We start from the raw sequence: 5,921 nt of genomic DNA on the forward strand, positions 1-5,921 counted from the left end.
GTAAAAAACCAAACCGTTTGTAAATCCGTCAAGAATTCAGCAAGTTACGAGCATTTTAGTTGGCGTATGTCACTCACCTTCCGTCCACAGCAGCAGGGAGCAGCACTATGGCAGCACTGACCTAAGATGGCCGCCAAGTGACGACACAGCTGACTCCGCCTTGAGCCATCTAGCCTTTATATACATATCTATGGTTCCAGCAAACCTCCTGCAGACGACCGCGCGCTCTACACCTGCGCAGTAGTCTACGCATGTAGTCGTCTTTTGCTTTAGCGGGAGCTGATATCTGCTGTTGTTTCATTCTGGTTTGCCATTTCATAAATTATATTTGGCTAAAATACTTGTGTTTACAGTAAATAAATTGCAAAGCACCACTTCAAATATGTCCGCAAATGTAGGAGTTTCCTGGTAAATAATAAGTTGCTATTTGTATTGTACTTACCTTAAAAAAAAGATAACCACATTAAATCAGCTGGACTTTTGTTATTAAAAGCAAGTAATATAGGCTACTAAAATAAAAGTGATATGCTGTTATATTTATTTGCCGATGTGGCTCGTAGACATTGACTGTATACAACATTCAGTAGTCAATATGAAAAATTCACAATAAAAAATAAATAAAACATAATTTCCCCATAGACTTGACTAAGTCATACATACCACGTAATATTACAATAGGTACCCTGTTGTTATAAAATACTTAGAGTATAAATAATTTATAATTCTTCATATTCTTACCCCCTTATTACCCCAAACTTAAAATATTATTCCCTTATACCTACAGGTTACCTACCCTGTTGTTAGAAATAGGTACGCTGTAAATTCGGTTTAATTACGCGGTACTTTGCGGGTCGTAAAATAAAGTGTTACCGTCAACTTTATATTGTAAATATCCTCTGATTCTATTTTATTTTATTTTGCAGTAGTACTTCATCCATCACCCAGCACCTTAGCTTAATTGCACCTTAATGTTTGTTAATATTGTGTTATTGTATGTTTCTTGTTTTATGTATAATGCTTTGGCAATATTGTAAGTGACACAATCATGCCACTAAAGTTCTTTAAATTGAAATTGAAATTGACAAAGTCATTGTTATGCAAGTCACAAGTAAGTCTTTGCCCTCGAGTCCCGAGTCAAGTCATGTCAAAGATGAGGCAAGTCCCAAGTCGAGTCAAAAGTCAAAGCCAACAAGTCTCAAGTCGAGTCCAAAGTCCTACCATTTTAGTTTCAAGTCATGTCAAGTTCTCTTACAACAGAAATAAAATGCATGCTGTGGACAGGTGGAGGGAGGCCCCTATACTGCATTGCATTTTCAAAAGATCAAATTGGCCATGATGCCACCATGGCTGAAAACTCGCTCCACTGTAGCACTAAGCAGGCACTGCCAAGGCTACTTGAAAGAGTGAAGGAAGAGTGCCCAGAACAAAATGGCATTCTGTCCTTCTGCCATGTCAATGTAGTGACTTAGCTGCAGTGGTATAGATCTCTTGGTGATGTCAAAGTACCGCGAGAGCGATTCCAGTTATCACGTGGCTAAATCCGCTTTGAATCGCTCTCGCGGTACTTTGCTGTCACTCGCCTGTGGGTTTTGTAGCGCCACACCACTCTGCTCCCCAGTCACTTTCGCGCCGCTATAGGGATTTCATATGCCGATCGGATCGCGCAGTTCGGCAGAAAGTCAAACACACAAATATATAGCCTAATATGTATATGCATTTCAACCCGCTAAAGTAGCAAGTGTAGCATGCTAATGGTCAGTGCTTCACTATTACTAAAAGTTTGAAATGTCACAAAACCATGCTGTTACGCATCCTCACGCTATTTTTAGCGGGTATACGGAAATCCATTACAATTCCTAGTAGACTACACCACTGCTGAGCTGTACTGGTACGGTCCCAACATCCAAACCAACGTCCCAGCAAGCAATAGCCGTCATTTCAACGTCTCGTTTCAGTATAGACCCGATATAGCCGGGCTGTGCCTAGCCCACTTCTAGCCCAATTAAACTTTAATTTGGTAACATGTGGTTTTTGACAAAATAATTTGTGAGATGGATGCTATTTTATCATGTAAGCAAAGTTAACAGCGATTACAAGGTATTTATTTTCATTTCTTTAAAGTGTTTTATGCATCGTCTGTACGTAGTCACAATTTAGCTCATAAATAGACCGACTACGAATAAACCACGTTTAGCCCAGAAATAACCATGAATTTAATTACATGTTGTTTTGCCAAAATGATTTATGAGATGTATGATATTTAATAATGTAAACAAAGTTCAAAGCAATTAAGGTATTTTGTTTCATTTCTTTAAAGTGTTTTATGCACCGTCTGTACTTAGCCACTATTTAGCTTACAAATAGACCGACTACGAATAACCCACGTTTAGCCCAGAAATAACCATTAATTTAATTACATGTTGTTTTGCCAAAATGATTTGTGAGATGTATGATATTTAATCATGTAAACAAAGTTCAAAGCAATTAAGGTATTTTGTTTCATTTCTTTAAAGTGTTTTATACACCGTCTGTACTAGCCACTATTTAGCTTACAAATAGACCGACTACGAATAACCCACGTTTAGCCCAGAAATAACCATTAATTTAATTACATGTGGTTTTTGCCAAAATAACTTGTGAGATGTATGGTATTTCATTGTAAGCAAAGTTAACAGCGATTACAAGGTTTGTTTAATTTCTTTAAAGTGTTTTATGCACCGTCGTACATATAGCCACTATTTAGCTCATAAATAGACCGACTACGAACAAACCATGTTTAGCCCAAAATAACCTTGAATTTAATAAAATTTTGTTTTTGTCAAAATAACTTGCAAAATTTATGATATTTCATCAGGCATGCAAAGACACCAGTGAATTTAAGATGTTTGGTTTTATTTATCTTATGTGAATATCTGCTGTCACGCATAACATTCATTATTTGACCGTATTTCAAAGATAAACAAAATCCAGTTACAACTCCGAACCGCTAGATGGCAGCAGTACACAAACACGAGGCCAAATCTCACGAGAAAGATTTCCGCTGTTTGAAAAGCAACAACATCAGCGAGCAGCCATGAGGAAAGCAATCTACCACACTCGTTTCGTTTTGTAAGTGTTTTTATTATTTTATTTTACATGTGTTTAAAATTGATTTACTTTATTTGTTGTTGGAATCGCGACATTCTTGCGGGTAACTTAAGTAACCCATGTTTTATAAAACCTAAACAGTACAACCTGCAATGTAATAAAATAGTGGAGGTAAATGAGTCTATGTAACGTTACACTGAAGATCAACATGAGTGATTTGTAGGCTGCTTTTTAGTAACAGCAGTAACTTAGCTAAGTTATTACTGTGTTGCTTACAGTTATGTAGGCAGTTTACAATTATGCATGCAGAGATAGATTGTGGGGGAAAGCTATTTTTCCATATGGATTTAACTTACAGGCCTTCAGTTTGTTGGAAAAAAGAGTCAGGTCAGTGGGCATTAACCTTTAAGGTTGGTAAACACTTGTACACTGAAGCATACAATACTGTACAATTACTGACATAGGCATGTGCTATTCAGGTGTCAAAGCTGTGCGAAACTGGAGGGAGAAACTTGAGAGACCGTGCCGGAAGAATGCTGGACAGGTAAATTCTCTAAACCTGCAATATTAATCAGACATTGTGGTGTCAACACAGTCTTTCATGTGGTCACAAAAAATCAGAAAATATTTCAGTCTGCAACTGTTAACGACATTGTCTTTTGTGTTTTAGAGTTCACTAAAATTCATTAATTTCAAAGTTCAACATGCATGGTGGTGGTCCACTGCAGAAGCAAGCATTTGAAAAAACATCAGTTCTCAGTTATTAAAGGTAAGTGTGTTTGTATGTAGTTTTAGGCTGAATGGTGTTTCACAAAATAATACTTTTAATATGACATTAGGCTATATGAGGAGTAATTGACGACAGTCCGGTACTGCCTTAATATTTTCTAAATATTAAAAGCCCCAGATTAAATGACTCTTTGCCGATACAACAGTTTACTCATCCATACAATATTGTTTAGATGTTTTATTTTTAGACATTTGACAGGTTTTATGTCAATAAGATTGTATTGTGAATATTTTATTCTTGGCATCTTAAAGGGCAGGGTATTTGATTTTGAAAAATACTAACTTTAGCCTACACGCACCAACCAGAAGCACACTCCTATCTCATTAACCAGTAAGACTGACAAAGTGAATAACATTACCAAAATAACCAACATAAACAACTGTTTTTAATCCGAAATAAATACAGCATGTTTAGAAATTTGAAAAGATAAATATCATTACACTAATTCGTAAAGGAACACAAACTACATAAGCAAGTTTCATTAAAATACAATCTGAATCCGTTAAAATAGAATCACACTGCATACCTACCTTTCCAAAAGAAACACTGCAATGACCCTTTCAGACCTGTAGCTGTTTCCATCTTGCAGAAAAGCAGTGAACTTACCAATGTTAATTTGGGTTTTTGCTCTTTACTCATCCAGATGTTTTTTTTTGTTGTTTCAAAATGTCTTTCGTTTTGTAGCTCCTGTGTCAATTCAGCAGGAAGGTTTATTTGATTCTCCCTATTTTTACAGAGCGTGAACAGGTTGTGAAGTGGCATGCAAAACACGTTTACAGAAGAGGGGCAAAAATTTTATGCGTCCAATTATGGGCCGGAATGAGATTCTGGCAGTATGATAACCGTAAGCAAAAATACCACGGTGTTGCGGTATTGCCATTGTGACACTAAAATGTGTTATTTTCAAATGTCTGCATATTAAAACATAAACTTTTCAACTGGACACAATACATTTTATTTTTAAGCAACAAACAACGTTTATGCCAGGTAAAAATAAAGCCTTTAAATGATAATATTCTTTCAATTGTAAATGTAAACATGAATTCAATTACATGATTTAATTCACTTTGTGTAAACACAGTTCATACATTGAAAATGGTATCACAGAAAATTTTTGTGGTTTTTTAAAACCTTGACTCTGAAAATCTCGGTATACCTTCAAACCGGTAACTGGCCCATGCCCACATCCAATTATTGCATTCGGTCGGGGTTCAATGATTTGTTGAACGTTTTTTGGTCCTACGCCTTTTACAGGTGACACAAATATATAAAAATACACATTTAGACCACTTAACATAGTGATTGCTATCAAGACTTGAGGAGACTTTCAACCAGCATAACTAAAATGTTTCTCTGGATCAAAATCAGATACCCTGCCTTTAAGCCTCTTTTGCTAGTTCCAAAATGTCATTAAACACACGCAGAGAAACATGCACTTCTGTTTGTAGTAATGAGAACGGTATGATTACTGTTGCCTGTCAATATTTATATATTACTTTTTCAAAAGAGAATGACTATCACATGTAACATAAAGCAAAAATACTTGTCTCATGCATTCTTTTCATATTTGTCAGATGCTGTGTTGAACAACTTCCCAGCAGCAACAGAACTGGACGTGAAGGATGCAATGGGGGCATTTCAAACAGTCACCAGGGAGCACGGGGGGGGGGGGGGGTATAGAAATTAGTACAATTAATAAGTTGACGTGAACTGAAGATGGTTTGTTAATGTTTAGATGTTATTTCATTTTTAAAATTGTATTTTGTTATATATGCTTTTATTTTGTTACTGTTTTTATTCTTTTTGTTAAGAAGTTTTTCTTAATTTTGTCTTATCTGAATTTCTATTGTATTAACAATATTTTTTTGTAATAAATTGCATGATTGCATGTTTATGAGAACCTTTTTTAATGGATTAAAAAGAATTCTTTAGCCATTCTTTTGTTGTTTATTAGACACACACGTGTAGTCGTTTAATAGCCGTCTATTTAACGGCTAGTCTATTCTTGGGCTATGATAGACGTCTACTAGATTTTCACTGACAG

General features: G+C 35.8%; 1 long non-coding RNA gene across 1 annotated transcript; it reads left to right on the forward strand.

Moving 5' to 3' along the window:
• The first annotated feature begins 2,024 nt into the window (after positions 1–2,024).
• Positions 2,025–5,548, forward strand: LOC135770184 (uncharacterized). Its single transcript, XR_010542561.2, has 5 exons — positions 2,025–2,097; positions 2,956–3,108; positions 3,567–3,631; positions 3,758–3,856; positions 5,452–5,548. It is a non-coding gene; the product is annotated as an uncharacterized lncRNA (long non-coding RNA).
• The last annotated feature ends 373 nt before the right edge of the window (positions 5,549–5,921 follow it).

This window comes from Paramisgurnus dabryanus, chromosome 8, assembly GCF_030506205.2.
Source record: "Paramisgurnus dabryanus chromosome 8, PD_genome_1.1, whole genome shotgun sequence".
NCBI lineage: Eukaryota > Metazoa > Chordata > Actinopteri > Cypriniformes > Cobitidae > Paramisgurnus > Paramisgurnus dabryanus.